This window comes from Heterocephalus glaber, unplaced genomic scaffold, assembly GCF_053883595.1.
Source record: "Heterocephalus glaber isolate CG9 unplaced genomic scaffold, H.glaber_assembly_v1.0 deba00001504, whole genome shotgun sequence".
NCBI classification, from domain to species: domain Eukaryota; kingdom Metazoa; phylum Chordata; class Mammalia; order Rodentia; family Bathyergidae; genus Heterocephalus; species Heterocephalus glaber.
This window is the reverse complement of record NW_028258324.1, coordinates 42,276,249-42,294,344: the sequence shown is the minus strand read 5'-3', so window position 1 is coordinate 42,294,344 and position 18,096 is coordinate 42,276,249. Positions and strand designations below refer to the sequence as shown.

The window sequence follows — 18,096 nt, the reverse complement described above, 5'->3', positions numbered from 1 at the left end:
CTAGGCTGGGCTCCAACTTCTGATTCTCCTGCCTAAGCACTCATTGTGTTATCAGGGTATTTGTGGTGTTGGGGACTCCCTCTAGAGACAGTTTCTAGGTTCTTGCTGTGCAAAACAAAGAATTTGTCAAGAAAATGCAAAAGATAGCAAGATTTTATGTTTTTTAAAGGTAGAAAAATAAATATATTTTGCAGAGCGTTGGCCAATTAAAAGCAGGAAAAGAAAAATCTTCTACAGAGTAAGAGTGGGCCATTAGGGAAGTGGGAAAAGACAAAGGCCAAGAGCTAAATGGCAGCTGACTTATTTATCTCCCATTTCTCTGACTGATTTCAGATCTAGGCCATGCTTGTGAGAAGAGTTGATGATAGCACGTTCTAATTGTTTCCAGGTGCAGGACTTGGGCACATGTCTCCTGGACCACTGTAATTGACAGTTTACACCAATTTTCTCAGCGAGCTGACCATGTTCTAATCTCCTCCCTCAAGAATGCTGGAATTTATAAGTATTCACCACCATGCCTGTCTAATATAAATGTTTTGATTAGTGAAATATTTTAATCACACTTCCAGTTTTAGTTGTGAAGAAGAAACTTAAAATCTATAAATTAAAACATAATCACCATAGAGATTCCAATAAAAAAATGAAATATTTAGAAGCTAATCTAGAATAGCAGCCACAACTTGACTACACATCCAAAACTTGAAACTAAGTTGCTCACAAATTAAACACAAACAACTGATTCACAAGTTTCTCACAAATAGTTTATGATTAGAAGCTAAATATAACATAGCATATGAGGAGAAAAAAACACCTCATGAGGATTAGCAGAGGAAAGAGTCAATTTTATCTTTTATCTGAAAGTTAGTTTTGAACATTTTATTGAGACATTTAAAAATATTGACAAACAATTACAAGGTGAATGAAATAGAAAAGATAAGAAATTCCAAGAGAGTATTTCCTCTACCAATGGAACATTACAAGAACAACAGCAAGAGAGACATTTGGAAACCCAAAGCATCTGTTACACACAATTATATAAAATATCAGACTAAGTAAAGGTCAGTGGAACAAAGAAGGCAAAAAAAAAAAAAAAAAAAAAAAAGAGGGTAAAGAAATTTTGTTCAACTACATTCCAAAGAGAAAGCAAAAGGAAGCTTTAGATTTAGACTATGAGTTAGAAAGAAAGCATATCAAAAGATCTGATAAAAAGACAAGAGAATATTTGTCAATGATGACAAAGGCTGCCTCTGAAAGTTCTAATGACAAGAGAGAATGAATGGGAGAGTGATAAGGATAGATCTATCTTTACAAATACAGGACATAAGTAAAGCACAGAGAATACCCTTGAAGATGAACATAAAGAGGGTCACCATATTTGTTTTATCTTTAAATTTCCTTTAGATTACATCAAACTATCAAATATTTGCTATATATTCCACTTTCACTTGCCTTTGAGTAAAATGAACATTTTACTTTCCCTGGCAACAGTCTGTCTTCTTCGTACTTCTCCTTTCTTTTTCCTTTCCACTGATCTCTTAAAGAAAATCAATGGCAGTCAGTATAGTACTTTAAAGCAACAGACTTTCAGTTTTATCCATACTAGTTCTGGGGAAAAAATGTAAATTGAAGTCCAATATATTAACAAGAATAGTCCACATTTTGACATTAATGCAAAAACAAGCTCAAATATAGCATTCCAATTGGATCTTTTCTTTTCCTTTCCTTTTTTTTCTTAGTTTTTTATTTTGAGACAGGATCTCTTAAAGGGTCGCCAAAGAAGGGGCACACATGAATGTTCAAGCAGCAAGCCTTTACTGGGGCGGCAGTCTGCAGCCTGCTGGGCTGACTCACAAAATGGAGACCAGCAGCAGCATGAGCTGAGCTGGAGGCTTATATGGGGTTTTGCAGGTGGGAGAGCACTAGTCCGTTGGTGGGGGTGGGTGATTGGAGCTGGGGTATGTAGCAAGAGGTTTCAGTTGGGGGGGATGGAGTAACCATTTTCGGGAAGCCCCTATCTTACTGGAACATCTGACCATGAAATCGGCAGGGCAGAAAGTCTCTAACTAGGCAGAGAGTCACTAACAAAGGGAGGTCATGCCTTAGTTATATGGAAGTTCCCTGCTCTCTGTGGCCAGAGTAGGGCAGGGGGAAAGGGGGAGGAGGGGGCTTGCTTTGTGGAGGCTCTGAAATACCTAACAGTCTCCATAAATTTCTCAGATGCCCAGGCTGGGTTCAAACATGACATTGTCTTATCTCAGCCTCTCAGACTGCTGAAATCACAGGCACAGACCACTATACCCAGCTTCCAATTGTATCTTTGTAAAGACAAGTTATGACTATTTTTCTCTGTGATAGCAATAAAACTAAGCTGAAACAAAGGGGCTTAACTATTGTTTATATTACTTATGGTGGCCTTTCTTGTATAGTATTTATTTATTTATTCTTTTTTTTTTTTTTTTTTTGAGACAGGATCTTAATATGTAGTTCAGCCTGGACTTGAACTCACTATGTAGCGCAGATTGGCCTCAAACTTGCAGCAATCCTCCTGCCTCAGCCTCCATAGTGCTGGGATTACAGATATGTGCCGTCATGCCTGGCCCTTGTATATTTAAAAGGACATTTTGAAATACTTGCTTGGCTCTTACATTTAAACTCATGGAAAATAATGAAAAATTTTAGTATATGTGCTGCTGAAGCAAGAGCAATAATGAAAAATTTTAGCAAAGCATAATTAAAGAATCAGATTACCAAAAACCAGTACAGTATCAGGAAATTGTTTCCTTATATACAAAAAACATCCAACATTAAAGAATACATGTATCTCACTATTTGTAAATTTCTTATTTTTCAAAGTATAGATTTCTCATTATAATAATAACAAAATTAATGTCAAGAAAGCTATCTAGATATTCAGACAAATGTCAATTCATTATAGAACATAAATAGAAAGAGTTGAACTAAATATTTTTTCATGATCACCTTATAAATCATTGTTTAAAATTCTGTATTTAAAACAATTTAACACTAACATATTACTATCTTTATGATAGTGATGTGTGATAGGTCTCCCACTACCTCAGCAGCTATTATGTATAGTAGCTGCCCTCTTCCTATGATGCCTTGCCCCCTCCCCTGTGTGACATCATGCCAAGATGGTTGCTCCCACCAAAGAACAAACCCTTCTTCCCAACATGCCCCTGGTCCCACCTAGAGAGTAACCTAATACTCACTCACCTCCTACCATCTAGTGATGTCACCGGCTCCTCCATTCCCTGATCACTACCTCACTCAACCTCACCTCAGCCCCTACAAGCCCCACCCCATCTCTATAAAAGACTCTCCTTGCCCTGGCCATGTTACTTTTGTCTCTCCTTTGTTCAGAGACAGCTCAGCAGATCTATTCTCCTAATAAAGGCTCATTGTGGCCTGGTCTGGTCTTGGTCTTCGGTCCTTTTACCTTACATTTCTGGTACTGTGACTTGGAGGCTAGATGGTCCATTAATGGATGATCCCCCTCAGGATGGGGTTGATTGGCCTTTTTGGCCATCTCCATTGGACCAACCCTATCTGCAGTTGCCAGGACCTGCAGGGGCTTTCTACCTTTGCCATTGCTGACACTACACATCCACACAGGTCACCAATCTCTGGGTGAGTAGGCAGCTCAGCCTCCCTCTCATCGGGTTCTCTGTCTCGTTCTCTCTCCCTCTGGGGACTTCTCAGAAATCCAAGCACTTGGTCAGAGAAACCCCCACAGCTGCTGGGCCCAGGACTGTGCCCCTGAGAGATGTCCCATTGGCCCAGCTCCTCTCATTCTCTTGCTCTGGGAGACTAACTCAGAGATTGTCAAAGGAGACAAGGACACTTCTCCTCTTTGTCCCTCTCCCAGGGGGCTTCCTCCTCCTCACCCATCCTGACATGGGAGCCCAACAATCCAAACCCCTTCCCTCAATGCCTCTGGGCCACCTCCTGGCACAACTTAAACCCCTCAGATTTTTGGGACCAGACTTTAAGCCAAAAAGACTTGTTTTCTATTGTAATAAGGTTTGGCCTCAGTATAAATTAGATAATGGGTTTCAATGGCCTGAAAATGGCACTTTTGATTTTAATATACTGTATAATTTACACAACTTCTGTCAGCACAATGACAAATGGTCAGAAATCCCCTACATACAAGCCTTTTTCTACCTACACTCTTGACCCTCCCTCTGTCAATCCTGATCTCCTTCTCAAGTACTCCTAGCCCAAGCATCACAGTCCATCCTTCCCGATTCTACTCTTTCTGATTCTGACTCATTTGATCCAGCTGATCACTCACCACTAGCGCTTCCCCCACCTTATAACTCCCCAAATTCTTCTGCCTCGTCCCATGCTTCTTCTCCTCCACCATCTTGTACCTCTCCTTTGTCTCCTTCCACCTCACCACATGGCCCTTCTCCCCTGCCATCTTGTGACTCTCCTCCTCCCCCATCTTGTACCTCTCCTTTGTCTCCTTCCTCTCCCCCGCCATCTTGTGAGCCTCCTCCACCATCTTGTGACCCTCCTTTACCTCCTCCTACCACATCCCCTCCACCTCACATCTCCCCGCCCCACACCCGTTCTCGCTATCTCACCCTTCCACCATCAGCCCTAGCCACACAGATGCCCCTCCGAGAGGTAGCCGGGACTGAGGGCATTGTTAGAGTACATGTTTCCTTCTCTTTCTCTGACCTTTCTCAAATTGAAAAATGCCTAGGCTCCTTTTTCTCTGATCCCAATGTTTATATCAAAGAATTTTGCTAACTTACTCAGTCTTATGATATGACCTGGTGAGATATTTATACAATTCTTTCAACTACTCTCTCCCCAGAGGAATGCCAGAGGGTCCGGAGGGCAGCCCAGGCAGCAGCAGATGATTTTCATGCCACAGATCCAACTAGACTAATGGGTACCTAGGCAGTGCCAGATACTCAACCTGATTGGACTTACCAGGATGGAGACCCAGGCAGAGATCTCCGAGACTGCATGATTGTTTGTCTCTGAGAAGGGTTAAAGAGAATTTCACAAAAGACAGTTAATTTCGATAAAATTAGGGAAATAACTCAGGGACCCCAAGAAAATCCAGCACAGTTTCTTTCTAGGTTGGCTGATGCTCTTCAAAAATATACCAAAATTGATCCCACCTCTCAGGCAGGCATGATTGTTATTAACACCCATTTTATTTCACAGTCTGCCCCTGACATCAGGAGAAAACTAAAAAAGGTTGAGGAGGGCCCCCAAGCCACACAAACTGAGCTCCTCAGTGTTGCTTTTAAGGTGTTCAATCACTGTGAGGAACAAGCAAAACAACAAAAAGTGGCCAATTACCAGATGCTGGCAGCAGCCCTACAGGGTAAACCACCATCCTGCAAAAGGACGTTTACTCATGATGGGCCTCCTCAGGCCTGTTTTAAGTGTAATTAGACTGGACACTGGGCTAAAGAATGTCCCAATCCCAAGCCACCGCCTGGCCCTTGTCCCGACTGCAAGCAGCCGGGTCACTCTAGGGTTGACTGTCTCCTTTACCAAAGACGTAAGAGGCCATCCCCTCCTCAAACCCAGTCAGCAGGTGTGGAGACATCTCTGTCAGAGCTCATCAGCCTGGTGACAGAGGATTGATGGTGCCCAGGGTCATCTACAGCCCCCACGGCCATCACTCTCAATAAGCCCAGGGTAAATGTCAGTATCTCAGGTAGGCCTATTTCATTTTTACTTGATACGAGGGCTACCTATTTGGCCTTACCACAGTACTCAGGCCATACACATCCCTCCATGGTAACTATCGTGGGAGTTCAGGGAATACCTTCAAGCCCACTAAGTACTCCACTCCTAGCTTGTTCTCTGCTGGGCAGTACATTTTCACATAGTTTCTTGGTTATTCCTAGCTGCCCTACCCCCATCTTGGGGAGAGATATTTTAACTAAATTTAGGGCTTCACTCACCCTTCACTCAGCCAATTCAGACTCTACCAGTATTCTGCTGCTCCTGGCTGCCCCCCTGACAGATTCAACTCCAAATCTAACTTCACCCTCTCTTAAGGAGCTTTATATTAACCCCTCAGTCTGGGACACCTTCACCCCTTCTGTGGCTAAACATCACCCTCCCATTCAGATCTCTCTCAAAGATATCACTCAATTTCCAAATGTTCCCCAATACCCTTTAGCCTTAAAACATTTAAAAGGATTAAAGTCTGTAATTACCAGTCTACTCAACAAGGGATTTCTCAGACCAACTCACTCCCCCCTACAACACTCCTATCCTTCCAGTTTTAAAAACAAATGGTTCCTACAGATTAGTACAAGGCTTAAGAGCCATCAATTCTGCTGTACTTCCTTTACACCCTGTTGTTCCTAACCCCTACATGTTATTGACCCATATCCCCTCCTCTTCACGTTATTTCATGGTTCTAGACCTCAAAGATGCCTTTTTCACCATCCCCCTACACCCCAACTCACAAAATCTTTTTGCTTTCACATGGACTGACCCTGATATGGGACACTCTCAACAACTTACTTGGACAGTTCTTCCACAGGGTTTCCGGGATAGTCCACATCTCTTTGGACAGGCCTTGGCTACTGACCTCTTAAAATTAAACCTGTCTCCCTCTAAGCTGCTCCAATATGTAGATGACTTACTTTTGTGCAGCCCCACCTTCACACTCTCTCAGCAACACATGGCTTCATTACTTAATTTCTTATATAAAAAGGGGTATTGAGTCTCCAGGGACAAGGCCCAACTCTCCCAACTCACAGTACAATACCTTGGGGTTAAGATCTCATATCAGCAATGAGAGATCACCTTGGACCACAAACAACTTATTCGGGACCTCCCCATCCCCTTCTCCAAGGCTGAGATCCTGTCTTTCCTGGGGCTCACAGGCTTTCTCCACTTATGGACAGCAAACTTCAGTCTACTTGCTAAACCCCTGTATGATGCTTCCAAGGGAGACACAAATGAACCTATAAATAATACTTCTATCAAGGGACCATTTCTCAGGCTTCAGGCTGCTATCCTCTCTGCCCCAGCACTGGCTCTCCCAGATCTTCAAAAGCCATTCATTCTGTATGTCACTGAATGAACAGGATTGGCTTTGGGAGTTCTGGGACAAAACATAGGATCACACTTTGTTCCAATTGGCTACCTGTCTAAACAGCTTGATTACACAGTCTGAGGCTGGCCTACATGTTTATGCGCTCTGGCAGCTGCTTCTCTCTTAGCCCAAGAAAGTTCCAAACTTACCTTTGGCCAACCAATGACAGTAAAGTCACACCATCACTTACAGGACTTACTCACTCATTATAGCCTCTCACACCTGTCCCCCTCTAGGCTACAGCTCTTCCATACCACTTTTATAGAAAACCTGTCTTTCTCTCTTCAGTCCTACCCCTCCCTTAACCCATCCACTCTCCTTCCTGAGGCCGTTCAGACACTCTCCAACTTATGCACAGAAACAACTGAAAACCTTCTTCCCTCCCTCCCTAATGTCTCCTCAGAGGCTATCTCAGATCCAGAATTCACATGGTTTATTGATGGCAGCTCAATTTCCACCCATGTGCCTGGCCAGAAGGGGACAGGATATGCAATAGTTTCTTTCACACAGACCATTGAGGCTAACACACTCCCATACAACACTACCTCTCAACAAGCAGAATTAATTGCACTCATCTGACCTCTTACTTTAGCTCACAACAGGTAAGGCAATATTTATACTGATTCCAAATATGCATACCACATCCTACACTCTCATAACTCCACTTGGAGAGAAAGAGGCCTTATGACCACAAAAGGGACACCCATTATTAATGGATGTCTAATACATGCCCTTCTCCAACTAGCCACCCTCCCAACACAAGTGGGGGTCATTCATTGTAAAGGACATCAATCATCTTCCTCTCCTATAGCTCAGGGAAACAACAGAGCAGATCAAACTGCCCACAACATGGCACAACAATGTGTTCCCCAAAGCCAAAACCAGTTGTTAATCATTCCACCCTTAAAACCTAACTATTCTCCTCAGGAAAAGTCCAAATACATGGAAAAGGGTGCTACACAAAGAAATGATTGGCTTCTATATCGGGGATGCCATGTCATACCTGATGATCAAATAATTCCTCTCCTCACTGACATACATAACTCACTCCACATAGGAACCCAACCCCTCCTGCACCTTCTCAGGCCTTTTCTATTCCACCCATCCTTAACGACATACACACAGACAATAACACAGGCCTGTCCCTTTTGCTCAACCACCAGTCCCCAAGGTGGCTTTCAAACACACACAAAGACTCACCAGTCCAGGGGACAACTACCAGAGGAAGATTGGCAAATTGATTTCACACATATGCCACCTGTAAAAAAGGTTAAATATCTTCTAACCTTGGTAGATACTTTCACGGGGTGGATAGAGGCCTTTCCCTGCAGGTCAGAAGGAGCAGCTGCTGTAGTTCATGTGCTCCTAACAGAAATCGTTCCTCTATTTGGCCTTCCATATTCCATTCAATCAGACAACGGAATTGCCTTCATCTCTCAGATCACCCGACAGGTAACAGAGACACTCAATATACAGTGGAAACTACACATCCCACATTGACCTCAATCATCAGGCGAGGTAGAACGAGCCAATGGGTTAATTAAAACTCAACTAACTAAACTCTCAATAGACCTCAAACAAAATTGGATTGCCTTCCTTCCTTTAGCTCTCATGCAGCTTCGCTCAACACCACAAAAGCCATTAAATTTAACTCCCTTTGAGTTGATGTATGGACGACCCCTCCTGTTTTCTAACTTACCAGACCCATCACCAGCACTTGCTGATTATATCCCAACACTTAATTATGCCCATCATCTCCTTCAAACCCTGGCTAACCAAACCCTCCCCTTTCCAGACTCATCAGGTATTCTACATCCTCCTCCTCTTTCTCCAGGTGACCAGGTATATCTCAAGACCCTGTCCCCAAGACCCCTCCAGCCACTTTGGGAGGGACCTTTCACTGTTTCATTAATAACTTCTACTATGGTAAAACTCCAGGAAAGAGTCCCCTGGTTCCATCTTTCCAGGATAAAAAAGGCCCCTCCAGATTCCCAGATGAAACAGCCTGAACAAAAATCTAACACTGCCAGATACTCCTCCATTCTCACAGGACCTACTAAACTCAGATTATTCCATACTCTCACACAGATTCCAGAGGAAAGTTAATGTCTCTCTCTCTCTCTCTCTCATTGACATCTCTAACCTTATCAGCTCAAAATCCAATTGACTTTCCTGGGTAGTACTGATGTACATCCTCTTACAGCAGCAGTTTTAGGTCTTCCTCAAGTGTGCTCTGGAAAATGTCGCTTGGTGCTGCCCACAGGACAACATCCCTGAGACAATCCTCCAGTGGGTAACAGACCCCTGGTTACAGGGAGCACTAGCTGATTTTTCATGTTTTGAGATAGAGCTCTTTTCTTTTCTCCTCATTTGGTGTTTGTACACACACCTTCATCTGCCTCAAGACATTTCCCTTTGTTAAGGGACCCATGGGATATTGTGATTCCATATACACAGGGTTACCTACAGATATCCTCAGCCTTCTCTTATTAATTATTTCAGGCCTTCTGTTTGGGATCGGGCTCACTGCCACTGCCCCAAGAGACTGGAAAACCATAGACAAATGTATTCTGGCAGCAATATACTACCTCATCATTACCCTCATTAGTATTATTGGTTGTCTACAGTAATTTATAAAGGGTGACTAACAGCTGTCATTAGGGCTCCCTCACAAGGTTTTTTCTCATGGTAACCTATTACCTAATTATCACCCTTACTGGTATTCTTATTTGTCTTCACAAATACACAAAAATGTTTCTTCACTCTTCTCTTCTTCCATTTGACAAGACTCTTCACCATTCCATCATACACTATGGGGTCCACATCACAATTCTCCCAAGTGCCCTCATCTCCATCTTCCTCTTTCCTCTACATGCAGTTTCCATGGCCCCACCCTTACCCGTCAACCCTACACACATATACAATGACCTCCAATTGACTCACTCCTCACTTCCACACTATCTAGATAACATGCTCCAGCTAACCCACTCCCTATTAAATCAATTCAACCCATCACTAGCCAGTAACTGTTGGCTCTGTATGTCCCTATCCACTGCTTCTTATACAGCCATCCCGGTACCTACAAAAGTCTGGGCTACAACCAATCTTACTTACCATCCTCAGTATAAGATGGGAGGCCCTTTGCAGTTATTTAATAAACAGTCCCTCACTGACTTTCACATCACTGATATGACAAGAAAAACACAAACAGGTTGTGCACCCCAACTCCTTCAATCTTACATGGCTAACCTGTCTCTATATGAGAGTAAGGAAAAGCCTATACTCGGACCTATAGCTGATAACATCATCTTGAGCTTTCAGGCCCCACTTTGCTTTCAGCGTAACTTGTTCATGGGCTCCATGTTGGGACATCTTCCCTCTTGGAAGTGTAATTACATGTCACAATTACAGGCCTTGTCAGGTCATACTAATTACAAGGTCACCCAAGATGCCCCCTTTGTTCAGCCTGTCCACTTCACTGGGGCTCCAAAAATTATGACACAGGGTCTTCTCAACAAAAATTCTGGGTTTTGCAATGGTCGCCATATGCCTTGCATGACTATACATCCCTGGACTCCTTGCAACACAGCCCCCTCAGTCTCAGAATGCCCCCTTATTCCAACATTTAACCATTTTCCAGAATGGCTTCTGGTTGATACCAGGAGATTCTTCCTCCAATGGGAAAATAGGACAAACAATTCCCAACAAATCTCATGCCAAAGACCTTTTCAACCCTTAACAGGTGCTGTTGGCAGGAACACTAGGAATATGGGAAATGGAGAATAACAAACTCACACATCTTTTCAACATACACAACCAATTCTGTTTACCCAGTCAAGGGATCTTCTTCCTTTGTGGAACTTCAGCCCACCTGTGCCTGCCAACTAACTGGACAGGGACTTGCACTCTAGTTTACCTCAGCCCTAACACTGATATAGCTCCAAACAATCAAACTTATCAGTGCCAACAAAAACAAGGGTCAGACATAGATGAGCTATCCAATTAATACCCTTACTTGTAGGACTAGGCATCACTGCTGCTTTAGGGACAGGAGTAGGGGGCCTAGCTACCTCACTAACTCAATTCCAAAGTCTCTCTAAAGAGCTAAGTGACAGCCTAAAAGAAATAGCTAGATCAATCACAACTTTACAAAACCAGATTCCTTAGTGGCTGTCACTCTCCAAAATAGAAGGGGGCTAGATCTCCTTACAGCAGAGAAGGGCAGTATATGTCTTTTCCTAGGAGAGGAATGTTGTTTTTATACAAATCAATCGGGTATACTCCTAGATGCAGCAAAAAGGCTCACTGAAAGGGCCTCAAACATTGATCAATGCATGAACAATTGGGTAAATGAAAATCTCTTTTCCCTACAGAGTTGGCTGCCCTGGCTCCTTCCTCTGATAGGACCATTGGTCACCATCTGCCTTATCTTACTCTTCGGACCCTGTCTGGTTTGCTGTTTTCAAAATTTCTTGCAGGAACGAATGAGGGTATTCACCAGCCAGACAGTCATGGAATTCATCATGGCAGGGTACCAGCCAGCATGACAAATAGAAGAGGTCCCCACTTGCTACAGGCCTCATCAGATCCAGGTCTAGCCCCAATCTTCACCCCTGGTCAGCAGGAAGCAGTTCCAGAAGAAGAGACCTTTGCCCAACTGTCATAAAACAAAAGCCTGGAATGATAGGTCTCCCACTACCTCAGCAGCTATTATGTATAGTAGCTGCCCTCTTCCTATGGTGCCTTGCCCCCTCTCCTGTGTGACATCATGCCAAGATGGTTGCTCCCACCAAAGAACAAACCCTTCTTCCCAACATGCCCCTGGTCCCACCTAGAGAGTAACCTAATACTCACTCACCTCCTACCATCTAGTGATGTCACCGGCTCCTCCACTCCCTGATCACTACCTCACTCAACCCCACCTCAGCCCCTACAAGCCCCACCACTGCCTCTATAAAAGACTCTCCTAGCCCTGGCCATGTTGCTTTTGTCTCTCCTTTGTTCAGAGACAGCCCGGCAGATCTATTCCCCTAATAAAGGCTTGTTGTGGCCTGGTCTGGTCTGGTCTTGGTCTTCGGCCCTTTTACCTTACAATGTATTTTAGGAGATGCTTTTTAAACTATGGCATCTTGGTATATGAACATCTTAAAGTGAAAGAATTTCAGAAAAATATAAAGCAGGAAGGGCTCTTTAACCATTCTACTTCCCTTTTTCCCTGAAATAGGCTGTAAAGTCCTCAGGTGAGATGTGCTCTCTTTATTACTGAAGGGAAGAAGAAAGGGTCATAGTGAAGAGTCAGAACAAATAGGCCTTGCTATGTTTCCCCAAGGTAAGGTTTCCATCGTATCTTTTCCCCATGGTATCCTTCTTCATTGCTCTTAATTCTTCATTAAAATTACTACTTAATAAAGCACTTATGTATAACTGTTTCTTATGTCTTTATTTTCTTATGAAGCTTTTGTCATTTAAAAATTAAACTTCTATACTTTTCATTTCTTAATTTGTCTGTTATTAGAGGGATAGTTCTTAAATTTTACAGAAAATAAGAAGAGTAAGTTTATTATTCCATAAGCATACCAGACATCACATTTTAAATTATTTTTGCAGAAACTGTTAGATTAGAATTGCTTTAAAAATCCAAGCTCACATGATCAAAATAAATCTTTGGATAAATCAGGCTGCTTTAATACTTTACCTTTAAAATATGAAATAGATCTCTATACTTTTGACTTGTTTATCAGCATGGCTTTAATGTTTTATGTTTATACATACATTTAAAAATATTTAAATTTATATTTTCATGAAAAGGGTAATTAATCCAAACTTTCTAAATGCTTATACTGATTTACTGGATAAATTAGCTAATATTACTTTTATATAATTAAAATTATAAAAACCTGGTAAATTTGTATAAAAAAAGGAAAACAAAATTATGACAAACCTAAAACAATACCAATTATATCTCATAGGAAGTCAGTTTGGACATAGCTTTCAAAATTCTTAGGTAAACTTAAGCTGTGGATTAATATTGGCTTCATAAAAAGATAATCATTGTAATCTTTAAGAGACTAATGATTAAATACTGAAGCAAAGACAACATTTCAAGTTTATGTAGTTTTTCTTATGTTTAGATCATTTATGTTTGGGTTATGTTAATGAATGAGTTCATGTTCACAAATTAAAATGACATCACATTGACTTTTATGGTTTCAGTAACTAAAGTTGCTAGTCTATTAAGTTATTTATAAATCACAAAACTGAGTAATCTCCTTTTTTTTTTTTTTTGAGACAAGGCCTTCCTGTGTAGTTCAGGCTGGCCTTGAACTCACAATGTACCTCAGGCTGGCCTTGAACTCCTGCTATCCTCCTGCCTCAACTTCTCTAGCGCTGGGATTACAGATTACAAGCATACACCACCAAGCCCAGCAGTAATCTACTTCTTAGTTTGCCATTTGAAAAAGAAGTTAGTTACTTTAGTCAAAAGTTATAATTAATACAAGTGTTTGACACTATATGGTGAATGTTTAAATTTTTAAAAAAATTACAGTAAAAGATACATTGTCATTAATCCCCTTCAAAACATCTTCAGGCTTGTGCTTGCTTCAGCAGCACATATACTAAAATATCTTCAGGCTCATATATCTTCAATCATAAATTCTATCAAATGTATTATAAGAAAATAATACTAATGTTTAATAAATTCTTTCTATATTAATAGAAGGACCATTTCCCAATTTATTTAATGTGACCAGAATACACAAGCTCAGATACCAAAACCTGGAAAGGACAATTCCTATTTGGGAAACTGGACTATACTATGCCCAAGTATGCTTTTATGACTTAAGGATTTTTTTCAGCTGAACACAGTTAAGAAGCTGATGAGGAAAGCTTTCTGCCCTCCTTCTTTATGCTTAAAAGTAATTTACAAAGACAAAATGCATTCCTCCTCTCCTGTGTACTAGCTATCAGAAAGGTTAACCACTAAAGACAATTTTAGACTCTTATCAGCCTGGAAGGAGCAGCATGTAGTCTACATTCAATCACCATCAAGTAGCCTTTTACTGCTGTTTAAGTGCTTTCCCACAACTTTCCATACCTAGAACTGCACATTCTCTTTCCTTTGTCTTATCACTTTACTAAAAATGTATTATTCTTTGTAAAGATGCTTTATGAGCTGGCAATCAAGGCCACCTTTGAGGATTGTTTATTCCAGTGATGGCTTCCTTGAATTAGGAAATGTACATTAATATATTTCTATTCATTTTCTGTTCTTAATTTGTCATTTCTTATAGGGGTCTATTCAAACTAAGAATTCATGAGAGTTGAGAAATAAATATTTTTCCTCCTTTACAGCATGATGAGACATTATATAAGAACAGGTTTCATAAACATACAAAACTTCTCAACACAATGCACAATGCAGTATCTGTAAACCAATTCCAATTGTATATATATATATATATATATATGTATATATAATATATATACAATAGTACAACATAAAAATCAAAAGCTTAATGGAAGAGTGGAAGATTGATAAAGAACTTGAAATCAAAAATATGAGAAAAGAAAAAAAATGGAAACAAAGTCTTTGTAAATAGGGAAGGGTCAGTTGAGGGGGTGAAGGGAGGGCAAGGGAATGGGGAAAAAATAAGAACCAAGATACATCATGTAAAGGTACAAGATCCCAATGGTGAATGTAATGGTATTCTATACCTAAAATGCACCAATAAGGTAAATGGAAAAAAAAATAAATAAAAAGCAAATAAGGAATAGAGGGAAACACTATAAAAGAAGAGAAGACGGGTCTGACAAAAAATTACAGCTAATGTTACATTTACTGGTAAAACATTTTGAATTTCCTCTAATAATTAATAACAAGACAAAATACTAATGCTTACCTCTTTTGTTCAACATTCTGCTAGAGTTCCTAGTCAGTGCAATAAGGAAAAAAAGAGGAGGAACATTGTTTAATTTAAAGGTGATACTATATATAGAGAGAATGCCAAGGTATTTAAAACAACTAGGTGAATTAAGAAGTCTCAGAAAACATTCTTAATATGTAAACATAATTTGTATTTTATATATTAACACAAAATGGTATATAAATATTATATTTCTTTTCTTTTTTGGGGGGGTACTGGGGATCAAACTTGGGTCCTTGTGCTTGCGCAGCAGGCAGCGAAACCACTGAGCTACATTCCCGGCCCTATAAATATTATAAAATAACTGTTATTACCATCAATACCATAAAAAGAAACAAATTAATGGAATGAAAATTGAGCAAGGCTTCAACAATAAAAACTGTAAGAGATCGTAAGATCAGTATTGTAAAGGTGCTAATTCTCCTTGAGCCAATTCACAGATTCAATACAATTCCACTCTACTAATTCCCCCCATTAATTTTGTTTAGTTTTATTCTTTGATTTTGTTTTGTTTCTTGATTAAAGCTCTCAAATGTATTCTAAAATTTATATGGAAATGCAAAGTATCTAATTTTGGAAAAGCAGAGAAAATTGGAGTAGTTACACTATCCAACAACTACATTAAATAGCAAAGAAGATACTTTGGTACTGGTGTGAAGAGAAGCACATTGAAAAATCGATCGGAAAAGTAAAATACAGTCACTTATATAACAGTAGGCAATTGACAAATGCACAAAGAGAAATCCTTATTGAAAGAAAAATATTTTCGACAAATGTAGATTTTTTTATAAGCCTTGTTATCTATATAAAAAATGAACATTGACACAAGAGTATTTATAAAAAATAAATGTGAAGACTGGGATGTAGCTCAGTGGTGAAATGCTTGCTGGTTTTAATTTTATAGACAATAATATCCTTGCAACTTTGAACTAGGCCAAACAAGTAAACAAATAAGACAGAAAGCACAAAATAACAAATTGATAAATTAAAAATCAGTAAGTATTTTTAAAATTAATCATGAAAAGGCACCATTAAGCCAAAACTTGCAGAGTGCACAACATTAAAATGATAATCTCAAATAGTAGTACAAATTTCCCAAATAAAATCCAGAAGCACACTATAAATTTTATTATCTCAACTGGTTGCTTAGTCTTATATGTATGAGCTTACTTCTAGAAATATTTTCCTTTTCCCTTGATTAATTTATTTTATCCCCATATCAATTTCAGAATACATTTTCGAGGAAGCAAGCTACCCAGAAATTTGGAGACAAAGGTGAACACAGAGAATCATAGTTGAGGTTAACCTACACGGAGAAGCCAGAACTGGCACTATAAAGTATTAGGATAGTTTAATAATAATATTGGCAAATTGTTAGATGCTGACTACGGATTATCATGAATGTGAGAAATTTCTGAGGGTCACAATTTTAGGAATATTATTTTTCCGTGGTTTTACTTCAAGAATCACACCATCTTCTTAAAGATAAATTAAAAGAATTTCTCTAACATCTCTGGCAAGACATAGGGGAAACTATTTTGTTTTCCACTTTTTTGTGTGTGTGTGTGCTGGGGATTGAACTTGGGAGCTTGCGCTTGTGAGGCAGGCGGCAGCACCACTGAGCTAAATCTCCGGCGGGGAAACCATTTTGAAATACGTCTTGCATGTTCTTCCCAAAAAAGACAGTTCAAGAGTAAAACTTCACTGGAATCTCATCCCAAAGAAAAAACAATACTTGTAACACCTTCAGCTTTTTTATCTCACCCAGAGATGAAAGGAGCTAAACATTTGTGAAGTCACAGCCCAAAGACATAGGCTCAGGGAAAGACAAATTAAATGATTTTAGAATGTTTCCTCTCTTCACTCTTTATACCACTTGAACAATAGATTATGCTTAAAGATCAGCAAGGTATAGATTCCATCTAAGGGAAAGTTCTATGGGAAACCCCAGGCAATATGATAATCAAACACAAGGATATCAGAGCATTTTGAAACATCTGATACCTATCATGCCAAGAAACATGACAATCCAACTCTTAGGCATAGTGACATAAACTCTAATAGTAAAGGTCTATTTACTTCCTCTTACTCAATGTGTCATGTCTGGTTTTCAAGAAAATTTTACAAAAAATGTGAAAATAGAAAGGAAAATAAAAACAACTAAAAAAACCAAAAGAAGTCAGATGTGACTTAGATTTTGAAAATATCAGGGAATTTAAAGTAGTTATGATTAGTATGTTAAGGACACCATAAAAAGTAGTAGACAGCAGATGAGCAGAAATGCAAGGTCTAAGAAAGAATCAAACTTAATTGATCAATTCACTATTATTGAACTTCTGATAATAGTAAATCTAAATATAAGAAGCAAAACAATAAAATTTCTAACAAAATAGGTGCCCTTGGGTTCAGTGATGAGCTTTTAACTATACAAAAAGCATAATCCATACAAATAAAATTAGGTAAGTTGCTCTTCGATGATATTAAAAACTTCTCCTGTGAAAACAGAATAAAAATTAAAAAAAACAGACTTAGAGAAGACATCTACAAGACACATACAAACCAGTATCCAAAATATTCAAAGTATTTTTTGGGGGTGGGGGCAGAGTTGATGTGGGATCTTGCATATATTTCAGGCTGGCCTTAAACTCACTATGCAGCCCATGCTGGCCTGGAGTTTTCAGTGATCCTCCTGCTTCAGCCTTCCAGCTGCTGGGATAATAGGCCTGAGCCACCATGCCAGGCTTAAATATTCAAACAATTCTTAAATAATGAGTACAAACAATGTGAATTTTTAAAAAATGGAGAAAAGCTCATAACAAGATACCTCACCAAAGACATACCAATGGCAAACAAAGAAAGCTGGGTGGGGTGGTACACATTTGTAATTCCACCACTCTAGGAAACTGAAACAGAACTTAAAGTTTCTGTCCTGCCTGAGGCAGGAAACTAGGGCAAGGCAAAGTGGCTGGGGCAATTGGCTGTGACCTGTCAGTTGCAGAGACCTGTTAATCAGGGAAAATGGTCTCTTCCTTTTTTCTGGGATGGGGTCTTCACAAGACCAAGCTG

General features: G+C 39.9%; 1 long non-coding RNA gene across 4 annotated transcripts in view; it reads right to left on the bottom strand.

The window, feature by feature from the left end:
• The window catches only part of LOC106009238 (uncharacterized), a 601,717-nt gene that overhangs the window by 403,031 nt on the left and 180,590 nt on the right, over window positions 1-18,096 (bottom strand). For all 4 annotated transcript variants that reach the window (XR_015440937.1, XR_015440935.1, XR_015440936.1 and 1 more), the window contains one exon: window positions 15,007-15,035. This is a non-coding gene — a long non-coding RNA (uncharacterized LOC106009238). The remainder of the gene's footprint in view (window positions 1-15,006; window positions 15,036-18,096) is intronic.